The following is a 24,311-nucleotide window of genomic DNA, read 5'->3' on the forward strand; positions in this document are numbered from 1 at the left end:
AAAATACATGTAGATATTATTATATATGACTTAATTATAGAGTATTTTTTGCAATTTAGTTGGATAATGAAGAATCTTTCTGAATATGTCACATAAAAAAAAAATAATGCCGGACTGTTTCTGCTACAGAAGCAAAGAGTGGAAACGTAGTTAATGACTAATGAGGTCTGAACGAAATGTTGCATCTATAATCATGAGAGCCAATTAACAGTGTGTGGATTATTTTTCCCAATAAGAGACAATCTTTGGTTTTGATTTCCAGTTATCATCACACAGTTGTCTCATGTTATTCTGAGCTGCAGTGATGGAATCAGAGAGTAAAATCATCCAAACTGTCAGCCGTCACTTCGGGGGATAAAATAAACTTTGCACAGATAAAATGCAACTAAAATCATCATCTGTGTTTAGTGTCGTAAACAATCTCTCCGTTTGTTAGAAACTCTGTTTTAAAACCAGAGTGGAAAAAGAAAACCTGGAACAATAAAATGTTTCCACTGACCTATAAAAAAATATATTGCTTTTTTTTTTTTTTACTGACTCGTTTTTTCCAGTGATGTGATTGGTCAGTGGTCGGGCTGTTGACAGGTTTTGATCCGTTCCTCTGAAGTTAACCTGCTCTGGATAAGCTTAAGTCACCACGATGACTCATCCCAGTTCAAAGCGAGCCAGTTTCATGATAACAGAAAACCTGAGTTAAGCTCAAAGATAGCCGGCTAACCTATTAATCTCATGTGCTTTGTCATACAGGCACCTGGTCACCTGACATGTGTTGACCCACTCAGACTGAAAGTCAAACATTAGTCTATCCCACATGATCTGAACTGAATGTAAGAATTTTGTCAAAAATTCCAGTTCATCTTTGTTTCGTCATCATCAGAATCTATTCTGAGTGGGGTTTTTTTTTTTTTTAAAGTTAAGGAGCTGAAAAGCAGTTAATCCATTTGTCTGTGATAATGAAATAACACATAAAAGTAAAACACAGTTGGAGAGATGAGCTGATGAGAAACGGAGAAGGGGAGAGAGAGAGAGAGAGAGAGAGCGATGAGCAGATGCACTGTCAGGGTAACTATTGAGTGCAAATTCTCAGTTTCTGTTTCCTTTCTTTCTCTTGAATGCCTCAGTGCAGCTCGTGTCCTCTGCTGCTTTATTTTTCTGAGAGCCATTTCTTCTGTGAGAGGAATGTCAAGTGCCCATCTCGATGCGATTCTCCCTGCTCTGTGTTTTGTTTTGTTACTTGTGGTCCGCTCTTGATTTCCGTGTTTTTCTGCTCCTCTACTAGTCTTCTACACTTCTTGTCTCGTTGTACGCAATTCAAGATTCAATAACTTTATAATCCCCGGAGGGCAATCGTTTGTGTAGCAAGCAACAGAAAAAACACCGTGTGAAACAAAGACAACAAACATAAAATGCATAAAATGTTTTTTTTAAATGTATAAATGTATACAAGTTAAACTTAGCAACAATTAGCTGGTGCCCAGGACTTAATTGCAGTAATAACTTTATGTATTAATATCAAACATACTGTCATTGTGTAACCAGGCTTTCTTTTGTGTTAGTAAAGGTCCATGTGTGTGAGTAAATGTGAGATGAAGGGGGGGGGGGGGGGGGGGCAGAGCGAGCAGGAGAGGAGGAGGAGGAGGGGGGAGGAGACGTGGAGAGTCGTTTTATTAACGTGGCGACTCCCGCTAAAATTCAGGGAGTGCTGTTGCATCCAGCTGTTACTGGTTGCGCGAGGCTTCGTTGCCACGGCAACACAGCCCTGCGCGCCTGCTCAAGGTCGTTCATCCAGGTCTGAACTGAGCAGCGCGCTGCACATAGGATGCACACGGGGAGAGAGAGAGAGAGAGAGAGAGAGAGAGAGAGAGAGAGAGAGAGGGAGAGAGAGAGGGAGAGAAGAGAAACAGAAGAACTACTTCAAAGTGACCAATCAAAAGCACTTTGGTGACGTTGAGGTCGGTGAACAAACTCAACCCTCTAAGAAACACCCCCCCTCCCACCCCCCGTTACACACACACACACACACATACACACACACTCTCTTCCTTTCTTCAATAAAGAAACAAACAAAAAAGAACCCCTGGCCTTGGGGCTTGTAGGTTCTTTTGCCAGCTGATAAAATATTTAGCTGGTCAGTGGGAGAGAGAGGGATACAGTGGCTGGAGAAGAGGCGAGCAGCAGAGCTTGGCTTTGTGTTTTTCCTTCTCTAATGGTGCATTGCTCAGTCTACCTGGGGCTTCTTCCACCTTCTTCCTCTCTCCTCTCCTCTCCTCTCCTCTCCTCTCTCTCTTCTCCGATCCTCTCCGATTCTCTCCGAGGGGCTGCAGCGTCCCTCGAGGGATCCGCTGCATGTTTGCCGGCGCAGACTGGACTCAGCAGCTCAGCACACATTGTACATCAAAGGCCTCTATACACTGTGTGATAGCAGCAATCTTGCAGGTTCATTGCATGTCACACTGTGCGAAATTGGGTCTAATAAAATCATGCTTGCAATCTGTGCCAGATCATATCAACTTTGATATCATCATTAATTGATATCAATTTTGAGGAAAGTCAGACTGTGTGATAAACGCCTGGTGAATCTTAATAGAGGAAAAAATATATACAAGCACTGACATGTAATCAAATCATGCAAAACAAAACAAAAAAAATGTTTTTTTTAACTTAATTAAGAATGCTGTGTCAGCCAGTGTATTCTGCAATTTAGTGTAGAACTGAAATGATCTGTCGTTTAATTGATTAATTGAAGAAAATTAATCGGCAACCGTTTTGATAATCGATTAATTCTCTTAGTAAATAGAGTGAAGTCAAAAATGCTAAACCCAAGTTGTCTCAAAGGAGAGGATTTGTTGCTTGTCTTTGTACAGTACAGGGCTGCAACTAACACTTATTATCGATTCATCTGCCGATTATTTTCTTGATTAATCGTTTGGTCTGTGAAATATTAAAAATTCTTTTGTCCGACCAACAGTTGAACCTAAAGATATTCAGTTGACTGTTATATATGTCAAAGAAAACAGCAAATAATCACGTTTAACTTGCTTTAAAAAAAAAATTGTTCCAGATTCATTTTCTTCTGATTGACTAATTGTTGCAGCTCTAATACAGACAGTATATTGAATATCATTGGTTGTAGATAAGACATTTGAAGACGTCACCGTGGGCTCGAGGAAGCCGAGACAGGAGACGACCTCTATCAGCAGCCGTTACGGATAAGCGCTCGGCTACTTCTTGAATCTGCCCCAAAATCACGTAAAGCCAATATGTTGGTGCCTAATATGGCCGATGGTTTTCTTCCTCTGCTTCTGTTTTTCTCGTTTTGCCCTCTACAGGGTGCACACAGAGTTCAGCGGGCCGTTCACAAAGCATTACATGGAGTCACCATTTTGTGGCAGCACAGTGAGAAATCGTGTTGCTTTTTATGGTCTGTGACGTGATGGCAGACGTGTGTGTGTGTGTGTGTGTGTGTATCATTGTTTAAAAGTAACGGAGAGTTAGAAAAACACAATCTGTCACCTTTTCGTGAGCCCCGAGCAGAACAAGGTTGGGTTTTGGTTTGGGGGGTGGGGGGAGGAGGAGGAGGAGGAGGAAGAGGAGGGGGTTAGTTTCACGTTTCTCCTTGCTGAAAGGTAATAGATGCTTGTTGAAGGGGTCCTCACAGGGGTGTGTGTGTGTGTCTAAGAAGGGGAGTTCTGTTTTTTTACTTATTTTCCATTGTAAAAATCCAGGCTTAGTTAATGCGTTTTAGAGCTCCTTTACGTGCCTGTGCACACACACACACACACACATGTGCACAGACACACATGCACACACACAAACATTTATGAGGTAGGAGTTGAGGTAAATGTTACCAGCTGCAGCACAGCGAGCGAGTGGCTTAAACTCTGCCTGAACCCAGCTGTTACGTGACCACCTCCTCAACTTAATTCACTCCCGTCCTGCCTTCCCTTCGGCCGCCACACCTCCTATATCACTCTACCCCCACCACACACACACACACACACACATATATATATATATATACACACACACACATCGTCATCTCCATCCACCAGTTCCCCTCTCCAGTGTCACCAGCAGCAGCATCACTCATCTCAAGATAGCGGGGGAGAGCGCTCCAAGGTCCGCCACCCCCACCTCGTCACCTTGGTGTGGAGCAGCGGGCCCGGCCGAGCGGGCTTCGTCTGATTGGCTGCCCCTCCGCCTCCCCTCCGAGGTCACGCTGTTGCTGCTGTGATGTCACAGGTGCTTGTTTATCGGTATCTCCTCCTGTCAAACTCAGTTGCAACATACTCTACATAATGATACCTTCCATAAACACTCAGGCGTTAGTGATTTCTGATCAGTTCCGGCTTTTTCGAAGTGTTTTTAAGACTTTTTTTTTTTTAACAGACATACATTTATTTTTGCTGCAGTTATAGTCATGTCATCGCACAAACCTCTTTTTTGCTTAATCCCCATTCTGGCTCAGTAAGTGATAACACTACCTTTAACCCCATGAAGCTGTTGTGTAAGAGATGTGTAAATTCCTCAGTGCCACATATGACTAAGGGGATTTTGAAAAGGGTGAACATGACGTGCGGAGAAGACGCAGGCTCAGGCTCTAGTCAAACTGCTGAATTTCACATTCTGCTGTGGACGGGGACTAAGCGGAGTTACTACCTTTACCCATCTGTTTCTGCCAAGCTGTGGAAAGTGGAAAGAAGCCCTCGGTGCATCAGCCTCAGCTTAGGCAGAGGGAGCGTCTTTGGTTGAATCAGCTTTTCCTCTCCACCCCCCCCCCACCCCCCTCCTCCACCCCACACACACACACACATCCTCACCCCGCTCATTTTCTTTTACTGCCTCCCTCTCTCACAATGAATCTGTTAGTCCTGTGAGATCTGTGTCATAATAAACAGACAGTGACATCTGCATGCTGTCTTTGGAGGAAAAGGGGGCCAGAATTTAAATATTGATTTGATGCAATGTGAGACAAAGATTCTGGTTTCTCCTGTGTATCTCTCTTCTGGGGGCTTTTCATAGCTGTTGTTTGCATGTTTTTAGGTGTTTATCCAGAAAATCAGACTTTACCCAAAGGAAGGCTTCACTCGTGTCGAGGTTCTCCTCTCATTCTGCTTCTCCCTGCATTATATGTGCATTTCGCTGTGTCTCAAGTCAGCTGTAGACACGATGCCCAGGATGAAATATCATCTCCTGTCGGACTCGGCTGCCCACTCAGGTAACCATCAGGTGAGCGGCCTCGGCTCGCCTGCAGATCTAGAAGGCCGGTGATGATGTTTATTGAGCTGATCAACCCCCGACTAATGCAAGACTTACTGACAGACTGTTGACATCCCTGGTATATTTGGATGTAGTGTGTTGGGGAAAACGCTGCCTTTTCCTCTCCACTTATTTGCTACATGACTTGTGAAAACCTGGACAAATGTGTGTGTGTGTGTGGGCGCAGCCATTTGAACTGATAACTGAAGTATTGAGAGGAAAATAGAAATGTTTTTCACCTTGCTAGCTACTTTTTTTTACATCATAATATGCTGTGCATTCAGTTAAAAGAGATACGTTTTGTCTTATTTTTCCTATTTTCAAATTACATCTACATCTTAGAGATCAGTGTAATATATTTTAAATTTAAACCAACCAAAAAAAAAAAAAAAAGCATCACAGATTTTTGTATCAAATAAAACTCCTGCTGAATCAGATTGGTTTTCATGATCCCTACCTCTTCCATTCTGATATCCTGCTTCAACAGGAATAACAACAAATTAAAGAGGTGCTGTGTCATAGTGACTCGAATGAAAAGCCACAGCCACTGCAAATCAGTGTGTCTTTGAGCAAGGCAGCTTCCCCACTGCTCCTCTAATGGATAAAGCATGAGTCCTCTGTGTTTCTGCCAGGGCTTTACTCTGTGATAGTTTCAGTAGCATCTGCTCACAACTATATATTCATACCGCTTAGGAAACTAGAAAAGGAGCATCTCACTTGATATTCAACATATTTCTAGATAGAGACCGATCAAGGTTTTGCTCAGTATCACTTGAAGTCAAATCTTTGTTTATTAGATACATTTTAGGTATATTCAGTATCATCGGTGCTGGCAGCTATGGACGTTTTCTATTCTGCACCTGTAAGAATAATGTAATGTGGCTAAATTATCCACTGACTGATGCATGGCAACCTACGACCTTTGGTGTAAAAATTGCGTAAAACAATCCGGTTCATCCATCCTGTAAACTGATAACACAAAGGCTAACGATGCTAACATGGTTGACTGATTTGAAGTAACAGAGTTGCCATACCAAAGTCTGGTGAATGAAGATTAAAACTTCATCGGAGCAGATCAAGAGCTCAAGACTTGTGTCTTAAGACAACAACAGAGACTCTTGCATCTGCTTGGATAATGCAAAAAAACAAATTGCATACCTCAGAGACAATCTTGAAAAAGCAGGAAATCAACCATAAGGACTCTTAAATTTCCAGAGAAGATGGTAAGTTGCTTTTCTGGAACATCTCACATCAAAAGCCCTCTTAATTGACAACTTTTCAAACCCAATCACACTGGAGATGTCTCATCGCACCAGCAGAATCTCGACCTGACATCGCTAAGTTCCTCAATTTCAGCTACAAAGAAATGTTAAAGGACCAGTGTGCAGGATACAACAGTGAAGTTGCAGATTGCAACCAACTGATAACCCTTCCAAGTGTGTAGGAGAACCTACGGTGGCTGCGAAACTCATGGAAAAACGTGAAAGGCCCTCTCTAGAGCCAGTGTTTGGTTTGTCCATTCTGGGCTACTGTAGAAACATGACGGTGCAACATGGCAGCCTCCGTGGAAGAGGACCCGCTCCCTATGTAGATATAATGGGCTCATTATAAGGTAACAAAAACACAACGATTCTTATTTTCAGGTGATTTTACGCTAATTAAAACATACTTATGAATATTATTATTCCATTTCTGCCAAGTCCGACCGGCTAGATGCCAATAAATCTTACACACTGCACCTTTAACCAGTCATAGTTGAAAACATTAGCCTGTTTTACTCCATTGTTTCGAAAATTACTGATGTAAACAGTACTAGAAAACATTAATAACTTCAATGTAGTTGTTAAATGTGAAGAACTGTGATTCAGTTTGGAGTGATGTCAAGTTTTAATCCAGTTTTGAATGTTGTTGGTGGCGATGCCGCCTGTTGTTTACATTTGCATCAGGTATTGTACCATTAAGCAGGATGGAGGTCTGTTATCAAGGGGACTTTTCTGTGTATGAGAAGGAAAGCAGCTTAGTAATATTTATGTGATACTACAGTAAACACACAGTGGAAACACATGCACACTGTATGTGTTAACTGAAAACCGCTTTTCTCTCACACGTCCGTGACAGGTCTCCAGTAAGGCCTTGTGGAGAGTATGTGTTAGCCCAGCACGATCTCTCTCCCTATCTCACCAGGGCTAAAAATAACACCATCTCCATACTAGACTTAGACAGAGAAAAAAAAAAAAAAAAGGGAGGGTGGAGGGAAGGGAGAAGGTGGAGATGACGGGATGAGAGGGAGGCAGAGTGAGAAAACAACAATCACAGCGAGAGAAAGGGGGGAGGAGACGGACAGAGGGAGGGCAGAGGAGCAGGAGGGGGAGGGAAAGAAAACAAGTCATTAATAATTTACCTGGAGGACACTTCTAGCTCGACCTTAGTTCTGGTCAGTGGTGTTCAGCAAAGAACAAAGTATTGTGCAGAAGGTTTTATAGTGTTGGGAAACTCTTTCACATGATCTGACTGGTGTATGTACAGTCTGGAAGTCTGCGCCCACGGCAACTGGCCAGGTGTGCTCAGGTGTTTAGCGGACATTCAGACCTAAAATAGCACCGCTATAAAAGACAGGTACCAGCGAGAAGATGAAATATGATCTGGGAAGGATGATTTTTTTTTTTAAAGTGAAAGATTCATGAGTTTGTCTCTGCGCAGTGTTTGTGCAGCTTCAGAGAGGATTTCACAACTCTGGGGGGTTATCCTAATTTCTGATTTTATGCTCCGTTGAAACGAACTTGAGATGAAGAATACAGTTACTGCATTTACGTTACAAAGTAATCTATCAAGAATCTGCGCTTGTACAAATTTGGTTGGCTGGTGTAGTGTGTTTCCGAATGATGTTGCGTTGTGTTGAGGCAAACTCTATCCTAGGGTTAAGTTGTAGAAAAAACATCAGAAAACAGTGAAACATGCTTATCAAACAATCCTAGAGGACAAGGTGACATCATCGAATGTCTTGTTTTATGCGACCAATAGCCCAAAACCCAAGAATATTCAATTTACTATGATATAAAACCCAGAAAAGTCGCAAATTCTCACATTTGAAAACCTGGAAACATCAAATGTTTACCATTTTTGCTTGAAAAATGACTTTGTTGCATCATTCATGCAATCATTTGCAGCTTTAAGGTGCAGACAGCTGTGGATCTGAACAAAAGAGAAAGAATATTCATTGAGCAAAAGCAGAAATAAAATATGTAAACAAACATATTCTTTATCCCTCACTCAAAAGCCTTAAAAATCCCTCAGACAATGTTATCAGACATATAAAACTCCTCTGCTTGGAATAATAAATTGTGTCTGACATGTTCAGTTTAAAATGACATCTCTTCCTTCTCCATTAAAAAAATCCAGAATCTATAAATATGCAAATATTGTTCATTTTAAAAGCTGAACTGCCGGACACAAGACGTCTCCTACTTCACTGTAAAGTCAATTCTCAGTGTTCGTGCACTGGAGGCTTCAAGTTTCCACATCACACTCGTGTAAGTGGCGTACTGACCCTCGACTGGCTCCAAACTAGTTGTGATGTCACAAATCACGCTCGCAAGATACACCTCTTTAATTCAGATCGTCGGTGAGCACAGAGAAACTTTCCCACTTCAGCAGCTCTCTAGTGTCAAACTCTGCACATACATCATTCTGCTCACTGAAGCTCAAACATTCAACAGAGGGAACAAGAAAAAAAACACACGTTTTTGAGTGGAGGGAGACTTTAACTTCAGAGAAAGTTTATACATAGGTGCTCATTAAAAATACATACAGGATACGGTTTGAAAGCTATGTGTACTTTTCCCATATAGGCCAAAGTGTTGCGCAGTCAAACTTCAACAAGTTCAGATTTTTCATTTGTTTTTTTGTCAGTTTAAAACATCACAAAGAGGAATGGACTTCATTACGGCTCTTGACAGGAAACAGTGAGGCTTTTAACTATTAAATGAAAAGTCTGGAGTAAGTTGAATCTAAATCACCCGACTGGAGCTGATTGAAGACTTTCTGCTGTCTCCAAAAACATCAGCAAATATTACATTACGCAGGAACTCCTGTTTATAATCCTACCAGTTTCTATGACAGAGAGCGTCTTGTTTCGCCTTTGACTTCAGCTATTTCAGAGAACAGTTTGGCTGTTTAATGACACCTTGTCCAGAATGGTTAAACATATGTAGAAGTAGACTGGTTATAAAGCTAACAGACTGACAGGTCGGTTTTTGTCATTACAGATTTTATTCTTCCCATCTGCTATATGTTGTGTGAAGCTTTACTTGTCCCTTTGACACCACATTACTCAGAAACACACATATATTCAACTCTTGACTACTCAGGACTAATTTGTGACCGCTCTGCATTTAACCTTTGTCCTGACACACTTCAGCTGCACAAAAGAACAGAAATATAGCCGGAGGAGTTAACGGGGGGGATGCGGGGGTGGTGGGGGGGCAAATTGTTGCTGTGTGATTATGGTGCTATGACAAACACTGTGCAGTGTGTTGTTTGTTTTTAGCGCTTCTCGAGTTTGTATTTAACAACATAACAAACCCGAAGGTCCTGGAGAAGGGTTGGGGACACGGTGATGCTCGTTTTTCCACTGCTTCACAGTTTTTTTCAGTTTGCTCCTCCTGCACAAAAGAGCAAAAGAAAGAAAGAGTGAGAAAGGTTTTTGGTTTTAGTGCCGGGGGGAGGGAGGGGCGGGGGGGGGGGGGGGGGGGGGATTTGAGGCAGCAGAAGAATGGGCAATGCAGTTGACATTGTTAAGTTTCAAGTGTTTTTCAAGCAGTCCATTTACGATGTAACCTTAAACCCTGGGGTAACACTATGACCTCTCTCCCTCAGGCAAGGTGTTGTAGAGCATTTTACTATAGCAGCTTAGTCAGGTTAGAGCGCTCATGTTGGGATGTTTTGACTACTGAAGAATTTCGACTTTTTTTTTTCTTAAAAAATGACTCCAAACAATTTATTGATTGTCAAAATAGTTTTCAAATAATTTTGAAAAGTAGCCATCAGATGCTTTCAATGTGTTCTCATACCTTCACCATCACTCAACATCAACCCCCTGAATGTGACTCTGCTTCGTTGCTTTGTTCCTCCATCTGACCTGAGAACTGGTCAAAAAAAAGGAGAAAATGAAGCAGTGAGTGAAAGATGGATGAAACCTCCACTTAAAGAGAAAGAGGAAGATGTAAGGCGATCTCTCTACTTGAGACACTGAAGGTGTTTTAATGGCTGGTGGTTGTGAAAACATAAATCTCAGGGGAGAGACACTTCTCTACATGTCGGTTGTCTGTTGGAAGTTGTATTTCTATCCGAGTACTTTTTGGATGAGTTTGCATTATAGTTTGCTGGACACCCTGCAAATATTACCAGCGAAAGACCTGAGCTTGCTCTAAATCATCTTTTTAAAAGAAAATCTGTTCTTTGCTCTTTCCTAACTGAATGTCAGTGATATTTTTTCAGGCAAGAGTGTAACCATTCAGATTCCCAATATGTGGTCAGTTTACTTGGAAATTTGCTCCAATGTTTTCGGAGATGTGAGGAACCGCTGGGCAGGTGGGACCAGCCTGCCATCTTGGCTGCTGAGATGATCAACATCCAGGGAGAAAATGATTCGATGAGCTGATCTGTGCAGCTCTTTGGTAATTTACTGCTCTAATGTCTCTGTAGCGTTTTGATATATGATATAATTCCTTTTGGAAGATGAATGTTGGTCTCACAGATGAAATCTAACAATTGTAGCTGCCACATTAGTTTGTCTGAATGTAAAGTGAAGCTTCATGTTTTTACTGGACAGAACAACAGCGCTGCCTCTGGAGCTCTGTATGTACAGATATCACCACATTTCAATAAATACAATGTATGAAAAATCATGATCAGATCAGTTTATATTAAATTTCATTTTATTTCATTAAGCTACATAACAGTTTGGATTTTTATTATAGCTACATTACAGACTGAATTATATAATTTACTGCATCTATACGTCATTGAGGCCATTTTTTGTGAGAGAAAAGTCTTAGTTGAGCTTTGAGTTGAGATTATTTTGTAACAGTCAGGTAGTCGTGTTGAAGTTGAGCTGCTGCTGTCAGCAGGCAGAATGATCGTACTGCAACCTCAGAAGTTTGTACTCCTGAGTCAAACTTGCCAAGTCCAAACTTGGCATACTTGGTATTGAGAAAGGCCCTGAGTCAAATTGGCTTCAGTCAAAGCCTGGTGTACTTCCTGGGGGCTTGGTTGCCACGTGTCACCACTTCCTGTATCCGTCATTTCAAATAAAAGCTCTCTAGTTTTTCATACTCGGTCCAGACATATACCAGGTTTCGACCCGGTCTCGTTCACTGTTATTAGAAACAGCAAATCCTCACATTTGAGCACCTGGAACCAGAGAATGTTTGACAACTTTCCCTGATAAATTACTTCAGTGATTAACTGATTGTCAAAATAGTTGTTGATTAATTATCTGTCAATCGGTTAATTAATCAGCTAGCGTTATTTCTCCTCCACGTCTCGTCTTGATGTCAAGACTTTTTTCCATCAAGCTCAAGGAAAAGAAGTCAGGAAGCTTTCTAACCACACCTGCTGTTCAATTCAGTCAGACCAGATTGTATGAAATATATCACATTATAAAAGTCTTCTTAAACTCTCCTCGTGGATACTTTTAAGAAACAGTAATTGACAGAAAACTAAATTATGCATTTGGAGGATAAGGGGGGCAATATTCTGTATTATTCTCACTGTCAACAAATCTCATGAAAAGACCAAAACCAACAATGTGTTTGTCCGTCTCCCCCAGTCTGTCTCTGGCTCACGGCCCAAAGCCCATTGGTTCATACCGAAGATGTAAAAGGGTCACAACTCTATACTTTCATTTTCAAAAAAGGTGAACAAATGTCCTAAAACAGCTGGATATTGTAGTTTTTTGTACTCAAACACAAGGAAATATTGCATTTGTTGGGGAATATTTTCAGTGGGAGATTTGGTGCTCAAGTGAATATTTACAGCAGCCGGACGATGTATGTGGGAGCAACTAAAAATAAACTACAGTGCCCGTGTTCGTCGTGATGAAGAAACATGTCACCCACTGAAACAGTGTGGCTCACTGATGTGTTTTTAATCATTTTTAGACAACAATTAAGCTCTATGGAACAGAAAAAACAAGCTATATCTAGGTTTGGATACACTATTCATTGTTCTTTTCAGGGATTTGTTGACAAAAAGAAAAACAGAATATCCTTATGGTCCAGCTGATTGTAACAAATAGTTCATTTTATATGACGTTTCAAACATTCGGGGTGGAGAGCTCGATGGACGCGCCGCGTTTGTGAAGAGAGAGTCAGCTACAGGTGGAAGGTGGCCGTACATCTCATCACGTCTCGGGAGTCTGCTCTGTCGACACCTCATCTGCACATGCTTGTGAGATTCACAGCCCGCTGCTCTCTTGAGGATATGTGTGTTCTTGAGGATGTGTGTTCTCGTGTGTGTGTGCGCCTGCGTGTGCCTTATTATCGCAGTCAGGTGGAGGAAGAAGGAGGGTGGGGGCAATTGTGCTGCTGATGTGGGGAGAATAGAACAACAGGGAGCTTCTTCAGTGACCGTGGCTGTTAATTAATCAAATGCGCACATACACACACAGACAGTGATGAAGAGGCTATAGAAACACACACACACACACACACACACACACACAGATACCCAGTCTAGTCTCTTTACAAGAGGCTTGAAGCCATTCTACTTACCGTCGCCAGCCATGCCGACTCTCTGCTCGCTGTATTTGCAGAGCCGCCCCTCCCCTCTCTGATGCTATGATCTAACTGCAGCCTCCTCCCCCTTCATAGACACACACTTACACTCTCTCCACGCTCACATGCCTGCGCATACACACACACACACACACACACACACACACACACACTTGTGCCTTCACACAAACACACACACACACACACACACACACACACACACACACACACACACGGCTGCTTATACACCCAGTATTCAGCACACTGGCAGCAAGCAGGCGTGTCTCCGCAGTTGGTCTGTGAGTATTTATATGTATGTTGCTTTGATTAAGTGGCGTGAACATGGACTGTGGACTCTCGTGTCAGTGCTGCGACGTGCATTGTTCATCCTCGACAGAGAAGGCTGTTGATCTTATGGTTTTTTAGACCCATACAACATCTAGGTGGCATCTGTTTCAGAAAGAAAAGGAAAAGTACTGAAATGCAAAAAATAAAACAATAAAGGCTCCTTTTTTTTTTTCCTCCCTCCCCCTTCTCACTATTCCCTTAGATCAACAACAACTGAGTTTCTGCGGGTTTTTTTGCCCTTTGTGATCAAGGACTTTCAAATAAACATGCAGGGGGTGTCTGCTTGAAAAAAGGTGGGAATAATAAAAAAAAAAGAAGAAAAAACAAGTAGAGAGTGGAGAAAACAAGAGAGTTGGTGGAGAAGCAGAGGCGAGTTTCAGATCTTTACAGTCAAATTCTCCGAGTGGGTCAAAGTTCCCCCTGGCAGCCGGAGACGCGTTCTGATTGGCTGTGGAAAGGTGAAATTAAAACCACTGTAAACTTTTGACCTCGCAGGAACTGGGAGAGGAACGCCCATCGCTGTAGCGAGAGCTACTCCTCCTCCTCCTCCTCCTCGCCATTCTCCCACCAACCCACCCCTCCCTCACTCCTCCTCCCCCCCCCCTCTCTCTCACTTTCTCTCTCTATCTCTTTATCTGACTCGCCCCTTCCTCTTCCTTTCATTCCCTGTTAGTCTGTCATCCGCTACTTGTTTTTGCTCTCTTTCAGTCCGAGCCATCTCTCTCCGTTTCAAAACCCCCCTCTCTAACTCCAGCTCTCCTTTGCTGTCTCTCGTTCCCCCCGATGAATTTGTGCCTTGCTGCATATAGCATGATGAGAGGGAGGGAGGCACAGAGCAGGAAAGAGCTGGGGGAAGGGTATAGAGAGGGAGGAGACAGCCAGAGAGGGGGGATGGGAATAGAGACAGAGGGAGCAGTAGAAGAAGAAGACACGGGGAGAGGAGGGCAGGAGGCAGGAGGAATGCAGCCCTCTTGAATGTGTGCCATACTTGCACAAACTGCTCCCTGTTAAAGAAGAAGAAAATCCAAAGAGGAGTGAATGTATAAATAGACACGTAACTGTGGCTCTGACTAAGATCTGCTGAGCGGCGGGGCGGGGAGAGCCCATTTTTACTGCTAATGGTTTCTCTCATTACACATCAAACGGCTGGGGGGGGGGGTTGTGTGTGTGTGTGTGTGTGTGTGTGTGTGTGTGTTGTGGGCCGATTTTAAATGATTTCATGAGCCAACTAAAAGAACAGCCCTCTTGCTCGCTGCTTTGATGGCGCGTGCACGCTCGTAGACACTCGGGCTTGCAGCTGCATTCGGTCATTAGCAATTTCTTAACTACACAGCGTGGTGGAGTGCTGTCTACTGTAATTGTTGCTGCTCCCCAAGTATGCAATCTAGTAAGGATGTAGAAGTGATTTCAGCATCTTCCCTCCCTCTTGTCCTGCACACGTGCATGTGTAAACACAGTCTGAATGCCTGTCATCATCGAGATGGCGCATACACAGAGCACCATCAGTTTTTCAGATTTTAATGCGATTGAAGTAATCCTTTTTGGTTCGGATTAAGCCCTACGATGAGTTGAGGGGTTGCAACGGAGAGGGAAAGGTGTGGAGGAGACGAGAGCCAGAGCTGGTCGATTTGGATGAGAGGAAGCAGGAGGAGAAAGGCTGAGATTTTTTTTTTTTTTTCCTCTTTGCTTTCCCTGCCAGTAAAAAAACAAAACAAAACAAAACAAAAAAAAAAAAAACAGTGAGTTAAGAGAGGAGGCTGTGGATGTTATTGAGTTAACCAGACAGAGCCGGAGAGAGGGAGGGAGGGAGGGAGAACAGTGGGAGCCGAGAGACTGGCTCGATAGACGAGTGGATGAGGGCTGCGCTGTGGAGCTCTGCCTGCTCCTGCTGCACAGTGGGCACCATATGGTCTCATAATGTATGGAGCACACGTCAAGTTTGTTCTGCCTCCTAAAAACTCCTCTCCTCTCCTCTCCTCTCCTCTCCTCTCCTCTCCTCTCCTCTCCTCTTCTTCTCCCCCCCTACGTCTTACCAGCCAATTACTTCACCCAAGAGACAGCCCATTAGATAAAAAAAAACACACACACAAACTCACCATGCATCCCATTAGGTAAGGAGCACCCCACTGACATGCACCCGCACCATCTTCAAGATAAGAGGCACCCCCAACAAACATTTGGGTCTTCACACACAAACACACACATGCATACACACAGTTAGATAAGGGCCCCACCCCCCCTCTAATGGGAAAGAAGATTGATACCGACAGAAAAAAAAAGATTTCTCAAGATGTCGCCTGCTTAGCTCCTTCTGCTTTAAATATTTAAAGCAACCATGGTATGTTTCCTTCCCCCCCCCCATTATGTTATCATGAAATTGTTGATTTTCTCTGATGCTAATACAAGTTTGCAAGCGCACGGAGCAGCAACAGCAGAGCACAGATGCGAAACAGTGGATCCCAGAATGTATGGCTGATGGATGCTGACAGTGATGTGCATGCAAGTGGATGCAAGTTGATTTCTGATTGGGGAATATAGTGTGTAAGGAGGGGAGTGCTTTCTACTGCACAGTCGTCTGGTTTCAAGGTGTGTCGGCTGCTCTGTGACTGTGTGTGTGTGTGTGTGTGTGTTTGTTTGTGGGTGGTTATGCATGTTGCCATGCAGTTTCCCTGCCTCTCTGGCATGTGCTTTTGTCTGTGGGAGTGATGGATGGCAGGCAGGCAGCTAATGTGATTTAGATGCTCCACCAGGAGTGTGTGTGTGTGTGTGTGTGTGTGTGTGCAGTGCATGGGTGCGTGTCCTATCCACGTGTGTGCAGCTGAATCTGCAGTGTATGTTTGTGTATCTACCTCCCTCCCTTGCTCCCTCCTCTCCTCTTTTTCGCTCTTCTTCCTCCTCTCCTCCACCCCTCCCTCCACCATCATTTTTTTCCCTGTGCTGTGCAGTTTTTGGACTCTGAGCAAATAAATGGGGGGGGGGGGGGGGTGTATGTGGTGAATCTGCTCCCTCACTGTCACCACGGAGAATGAGAGCGTGAGGAAGGAGGCGAGGAGGAAAGTAGAGGTGGAGGAGAAGATGATGTTTTCTCACTAAGACCACACTGCACACTGATGGGTTATTGTGAGCCAATTATGTCCCATTCCCACTAAGCAAGTCTCACAGCTTATTCACACACACACACACACACACACACACATACACACTCATCACACACGCATCAGCAAAAGAAGTGCTCTTTCTCCTTACAGCTCGAGCAGTGAAGAGCTTGAGTTTTGTCTGCATGCAATTATCTTGTGAGAAAAACACCTTTAGAGTGACACACTGTTCTCTCACACTAACCACACCTTCCTTTTTTATTCTCCCTCAACTCCACCAAGTTTCATTTAACAACCTTTATATCAACCTTTTAATCTTACACCTTAAATCCTACATTTGACCCACATTTGACCATTCACACCTGACTTTTAACGTGGGTTAATTCCTGCTTTTCAGCATTCACGTCCCTGCTGAACCAAACAGTGATACCACATCTTGTTAATTTTCTAAACACACACTAAAAACTATGAACACTTTTTGTAAAAACTGAAATACTCAGACACGAAACGACAGCTCATTTCCAGTATTTGTCACTTATGGCAGTGCAAACATTTAGGAAAGGTAGGTAACAAAAAGTTAACATCTCTGAGGTTCATTATTAGTTCATTAATAGTTATGCAATAATAAACTAATTCTTTTATTGCTAATAAATTTTATTTATATTGTACATTTTAGACATAAAAGTGTTTGAACAGTTTGTTGATTTGTTGTGAGGAAAGGAGATGAAGAGGACAATACGGGCAAAAATATTTTATCACAGTAGTAGTAGATGTCATTTTATATTGTGATATTGATATATAGTATATTTTGACATAGCATGTTTTCTGGAAATTTAGAAAATGATTTAAGACAAAATGTACACATGGTCTTTTTGGCAGAAACATATACCTCACAAATCATGTTCCTTTATCACATTGATGTAAAAATCCTGGAAAATACTATGTTGTCATAAAGTAGTCCTGCACACTGATTTATAACATTATCCACAATGACCAAATACACCCAGAGAAGAGAGAGGAATAGTAACCATGGTTAAGTTTAAACCACTGTATCGTCGTATTGCCCAACTAGTACTGTTGGAGACTGATATTCAGGTAGGTGAGTGTTTTCTGGAGGTGGGGTAGGATGGCGTGATTGTGTAACACGGATAATGCATGTTTGTTGCTGTGGCAGCAGAATGACAATCAAAGGCGTGGCTTGAGATGAAGGGGAGTGGCTTATTGATTGACCTGTTACACTAATTAGGCTTGAATAGTCCGGAAAACTACCCACCTCCTCCGCCTATGTGGCCTCATTGTGCCTGCGCTAAATGACATTATAAGAAGGTCTTGTTTCCCCCCATTTTTAATTCATTTCAGTCTGTAACTAAAAGCAGGTGACTACTGTTTTCCTGCAATCTTGCTCTATTTTTTCTCAACCCCATGAGGCCTGTAACTAGGTAATTTACTCTCTATGATGACAAGAATGTTTTAAGTATTTACCAAAGCTTCAGTCATTCATCGCTCTTAAATATGACAGCCTTGCTTCTTGGTTCATTGTTAATTAACTCACAGAAATGGTCCTCCATGCTATGATAATGCATAGCCTCTGCATAATTGATGGCTTCCAATGAGGCGTTTTATTTAACCTAGTTCTTTGTTTGACTGTGCATGTTAAAATTGTGAGGTTGATACATGTCGCATATAAACACTACATGTTCTGACCCTGAGAACACACCCTGAATCATACACGCTCAAAGTTAGTACACGTGTGGCTGTCAGTTTTCTTCCTGGTGCAGCTGAAGGTGACAGATGATGATGTGTGGTTTTACAGTCCTTATCTTATCAGGGCTGTTTGTTGGCTCTGCAACATTAATGTCATCGCTTAACACACAAGAATGCATCCACTCCTTTATATAGATTCTCTCCCCTTCACACACATGTTCAGCTTGGCTGGTTGATTGTTGACTACATGCACTTTTGTGCTTTTCGGGGTTTTGACTGAAATGCAAGATTACAGTTCAGCAAAGCTTTTTAATGATCTCCGTCATCCCTCATTTACCATGAAACTGTGCAGCTCACATTCTTGGAGAATGTTCATGAAGTTAACATAAAGGCTTGATGACTACCCAAACCTGACTGCTGCCCGCGAATTCACCGTACGAACGGTGTAGATGTTAACACTGCAAGCAACTTGGTTGATTGGTTGACTTAATGTGTGGAAAAACATAACAAATGCAGATACTTCCACACAATGCACAAGAGGTCCCAATGCAAGAAAAAGAATGGTTGCCAAGTTGTGAAGTGTTTCCTCTTGCAAATCTTTTATTTCTATTTCAGGACACCTCAGAATTTATGATGGTACCGTCACCATGGCCACTAAGCAATGAAAAAAATAAAGAAACTGTTTTTTAAATCTTCATATTTAATCAGTTTGTTTAAGTCATTTTTCACCAGTATGAAATACCAGTATGTAATTGCTTCCTTTACATGGAGTTTACAGCCATTATTATACTTTTTTTTTTTTTTTTTTTACATCAGTACTCAAGATTTATTCTAGGATAGATTTTTTCTTAAAATCTAAATCTTTTATTTCCTCTGCTTCTGGATGTTTAATAGGGAATATCATAATTTCCAATCATGCCCGGTTGTGCTTATACCTGTTGCCACAATGTGAAAGAAGACATTCTTGCATTCTTGTACATGGCACTTAAATTAATCTCTTTTACAGGAACCAGCAAATGTAGAGTGGTTAAGGACAGAGCTAAAAGATTATTTAAGAGACTAATTGGTCCTCTGTTGTCTGCAGTTTTGGCATGGGAGGCCCTTAAGGCTGTGCTTATGGGACATATTATCCAACATACTTAGTTTCATAAAAGGGTTAGTGTACAAGAACTGCTCAATTAAAATATCAATACAACAATATATTATCTCAGAAGGTTGAATTTAATTTATTCAGGGCAGGACAAACTTATTTTGGGTCACGGGACAAGGCAGGAAAGCAATTTGCCAGATACATAAAACAGACAGAGTTGGCTTCCACGGTTCCTGCTGTTAGGTCCCCGACTGATGATGTATTTACTGCAACTGTAGATATCAATAGGGATTTTAAAGAATTTTACATTGATCTTCATGGCTTCACGTCTATCTCTACTGATGAGGAAATTCATACTTTTTAGAGCCACCAGGGTTACCTAAATTGACAGAAGAGCAAAGAGAATTTATTGACTCAGACTTGACTATGGAGGAACTTATAGAGGTGCCTGCAGGTAAGGTGCCGGGGCCTGATGGCTTCACTGCAGAGTTTTTCAAGAGCTTTGCATCAGAGCTAGCTCCGTCTCTGTGTATACAGAGGCATTATAGAGGGGTGCACTGTCACTAACTCTGAGGCAGGCACTGATTAGTCTTTCCTAAAAAGGGTAAAGACCCTTGTAATTGTAGGAATTACCAACCAATTTCTGTAATTCAGATTGATGTTGAAATAATTTCCAAAATCTTAGCAAACAGGTTAAAAAGGGTAATTACATCTCTAATCTATACTGACCAGGTGGGGTATATTTGCAGCCATGGCCCCTCAGATAATATAAGCCGTTTCATTAAAATCATGTGGTCGGTAGCTGAGGTTCAGTCCCCAGTAGCAGCTATTTCTCTGGATGCTGAAAAGGCATTTGATATGGTTGAATTGGGCTATTTATTCAAAATTATGAAATAGTATGGGTTTAGCAGCACCTTTTTATAAAGTGGTTTCAGTTACTACTTAAGCACCCAGAGGCTGCAGTGCTGACCAATGGGCTCATTTCTGACTATTTTGCACTTGGGAAGGGAACAAGGCGGGGCTCACCCTTCTCTCCTTTGCTGTTTTTGTTTAGCTGTAGAGTGCATAAACTTATGCTTTATGCAGATGATATATTATTATTTGTGTGCAATCCTGGTAGATCAGTATGTTGTCTCCCCAGGATCATTAATTCTTTGTCAAAATTTTCAGTTTATAGGATGAATTGGTCCAAGTCAGAAACGCCCCCTTCAACCACTTATTGCCCTCTTACAGCCTTGCTGTAAGAGGTCATTTCAGTGAGGTGCATTTCAGTTAGGTGCAAGAGGTGCATTTCAGTGGCCCAAGCAAGGCATCAGATACCTAGGCATCCTATTCCCCCCTCAGTTGAGAGACCTGGTTAAAGTTAATTTTCATCCATTATTATATAAAATCTCTTGTGATCTTAATAGATCGGCGACTCTTAATCTGTATATGGCTGGCAAGCAGCAATTACATCTCAGTTAACTACAAAGACCAGTTGATAGTGGAAGTTTGGCACCACCCAAGATGTTGTTTTACTACTGTGCTTTTAATCTAAGACACTCAGTCCACTGGTCACTCTCTCCTGAGAGGGCCCCTCCCTGGTATTGTACTGAGCAATCTGTTCTTGCCACATTGTCACCTTTGCTAAGTCTGTCTATCAAACTGGCTAGAGAAGCAAAAGCACATCCAATAGTTGCTCACCTAAAATTAATGTGGACTAAGGATGCTTTCATTTGAATCAATGTCTAAATATCTCTCTGAGTATTTGGCTGGATCCAAAGTTATGTATTGGTAAATCCCCTTTTTCTTTGAAGGATTGACTGAAAAAAGGCATTGTTACACAGGGATCTATATGACATTGGTATATTGAAATCTTTTGAGGACTTTGTACAACAATTTGGAATTCCTAGGTTTCATTTCTTACGCAACTTTGCCACTTGCTATTGGGGATCTTTGGATCTAGTACACCAGCTCCCAAAGCTGCAGAGTTATTAGATAAAGTATTAATGAGCTATGGGAAAGGTCATGAGGCGTCCGTGTATAATTCCATGATGATTCAGAGCCTGGGTAATGGGGCCTTATCAGCTCTCATGACGACATGGGAAAGGGATCTGAACCTGACATTGGATTATGAGGAGTGGGATAGGATTTGACATTAAACCAATGTCAAGGGATGCGAGGATGCGCCTCATTCAATTTCAAATTATGCATCACTTCTACTGGACTCCCTCCAGATTGTTTAGACTTAGGTTAAGAGACACGCCAAACTGCTGGCGATGCAAATCTGAGGAAGGTCACCCAATGCATGTTTGAATGTTTGATGGTCCTATGACAAAGTTCAAGAATTGTGGGCCAGGATATATGATAATCTCTGTGAGATTTTAGAGACCCAAATTCCGTTCAGCCCCAGATTATTTGTTTTAGGTGATGGATCGGTCTTAATGGGAGGAGACTAACACATTAGAAGCTGGGTCCAAACTAGTATCATGATAGGCAGACATATTAGTGAGACTGAGGGGGTACCTTCAGTCCAAGAATGGGCTGCCGTGATGGCAAGAGTGGCAGCATTAACAAAATCAGTAACAATACCGTATAACAACACCACTATGCCATGGTCCTGCTCCATCACCACCAGTTGAAGGCTGGTCTGTCATTGGCAGGGATGGCAAGTGGTCTCGCCGCTCCTCCTTACTCAACAACCTAGCAGGAATTCCCCCCATTGGCCTTTCGGTCCCCTGCATCCAAGCAACCCTTGTCGGCTGCACATTGGCAACCAGTGGGCCTCTCTCTGTCGCTTCCTCACCTGTTGGCGAACTGCTCTTGGCCATCCATCAGGGGAGGGATGCAGCTCCACGGCCTACTCTTCACTGCATTGAGCTGCAAGCTGGTACAATGCACGCCAAGCATAGTGCCGGGTCCAGCTCCGGTGATACAGCTCCCTCGCACAGTCGGGGAGAGCAGCCAGCGGTGACTCACCAGGCTGCTACAAACCAGGTAGCAGGCCAGTGGTGTTGTGGCTCCAGACCCCATGCATCTTCCGACTCAGTGCGGCCTGTCCATGCTGCCCCCAGATAGTTGCTCTATTCCCCACACGCAGAGCAAGTTGCCACACACATCCAGTAACAGAGTCCAAGGGCAGCATTTCTCCAGACAGGACTTCACCACCGCTCCTCCTCAGAGAAATATGCAGATGGCTCTGTGGGCCGCCTCACCTCCATGTGCTGCCACTCCAGTTTCTCCATCTCCAACTCTGATGTTGATAATCAGGGATTCCATAATAAGGAATTTCCATGCAAAGTCGGCAAAAACCTGCTGTTTTCCTGGAGCAATCGTCAGCAATCTAGCTTAAAGTCATTCGTATGATACATATCAGTACAAATGACTTTACTCTTCTTTTTAACTTGGTCAAAAATCACCGTAAAAGTTTTTACATCTCCGGTCCAATCTCAACGCTTGGCTGTGGTATTAGTTGTTTCTCCAGACTCCTGAATGTGCATACATGGCTCCAGTCACAATCGCCCTCAGTTGGACTCTCTTTTATAGATAATTTTAATCTTTTCTGGAAACTTTGCATGTTTTTTGCAGTGCATGGACTGCATCCAAACCACTGCTCGCAAATGTTAATGGCAAACATTCTCCATGCATTCTCAGCTTCTCCACATGTATGACTGACCAGTGAAAACACCTGTGCTGCTTTAGACTCTAATGTGGTAATTTCCTCTCTGCCCAGAGCCACCTTGTCCTCTGAGGCCCTCTACAAGTATGGACACTCTGTCTCATGCAACAATGTTTCTTCGATTGAGGAAAATAGTAATACCATACCAATTAGTAGGCCTAGTTGTTTGCCTATTACAGATTTTAATGATTTCAGAGATTCTCAATATTTTAATTTATATGATCAGTACATAAATGCAAATACAATTACTGTCATCAACAGGCTGTGCTCGCTTATCTTGCTTGAATTGTAGACCAAATGGTTCATTTTGAATAAACTTGTAAAGGTCAATACTTAGCTTTCTGTGATTTCATACATCCCTTGCACAACCACCCCTACTGAAAATATGTCTCTGCATGATTTTAAAATTGTGAGGCCCTGGAAGAAATTGCCAAATTAATATCATCCCATGTTAATTTTGAGCTAGTTATTTTATGTGATTTGAATGTAGATTGGCTCTCAATAAACTCTTCCAGACTACAAGAACTTTGCTTAGAGCTTAATCTAGTTAATTTCTGGTCCTACATGACCAAACACATCAAATCCTTTCAAATCAACCATGATAGATCTTAAATTAACAAACAATCCACTTAAGTACCCCACTAGTGCAGTTTTTGCTCAAGATATCAGCAACCACTGCCCAGTTGCATGTGTTAGAAACACCCGAAACCTCGGGACTAACATTATAATAAATATTAACGCTTGCATAATAAAGAAAAGCATTTTAATGAGCCAAAATTTTTAGAGAATTTGTATCACTCTGACCTTGAAAAAAAAAAAATTATTTGTGACTCCGACCTCGTTTCTAATCATTTTAACACAATTTTTTAACAACACACTTAATGCTCCCTATAAAAGATTTTAAAGAGTAAAGCACCATTCTAATCCCTGGTTCTCCACAAACATTTCCAAAGCTCTTATTGACAGAGATGCTGCTTGGAAGACAGCCAAAACTACCAATCATCCGACTGACTGGAAGAATTTCAGCCACCAATGGAATAACTGTCTCAGACTTATTATAAAAGCCAAATCTGACTTCTATTTGTCCTCACTTGCAAATTCGGTACCTCTGGAAATGCAAGTGAATTTTGGAAAATTATCAAATCCTTGAAAAATAATTCCTCTGTCTCACTCTCCCCTAAAATCTGCTTTGAAAATCAAATCACAACAAAAAAATAAATATGTGTGAGGTTTTTAATCATCATTTCATTTCATCTGGCAATATGTTTAACAAACAGTTCAGTACTACTACCGTAAGTGCTGGCTCCCCATCTGCATGTTCTTAACCAAATATTCTCCACTGTTTTATATCAGTAAGCTGAGGTGAGGTGTACAGTAAATTG

At 42.2% G+C, this 24,311-nt stretch overlaps 1 protein-coding gene and 1 long non-coding RNA gene across 2 annotated transcripts in view; one reads left to right on the top strand and one right to left on the bottom strand.

Annotated features, from left to right (window-relative positions):
* Positions 1-24,311, top strand: part of LOC137184764 (nuclear receptor coactivator 3-like) — a 67,049-nt gene that overhangs the window by 9,350 nt on the left and 33,388 nt on the right. The window lies entirely within an intron of this gene.
* Positions 9,526-13,188, bottom strand: LOC137184763 (uncharacterized). Its single transcript, XR_010928717.1, has 3 exons — positions 13,032-13,188; positions 10,329-10,403; positions 9,526-9,920 (listed from the first exon to the last, which is right to left on the bottom strand). It is a non-coding gene; the product is annotated as an uncharacterized lncRNA (long non-coding RNA).

Source organism: Thunnus thynnus, chromosome 6 (assembly GCF_963924715.1).
Source record: "Thunnus thynnus chromosome 6, fThuThy2.1, whole genome shotgun sequence".
Classification (NCBI taxonomy): Eukaryota; Metazoa; Chordata; class Actinopteri; order Scombriformes; family Scombridae; genus Thunnus; species Thunnus thynnus.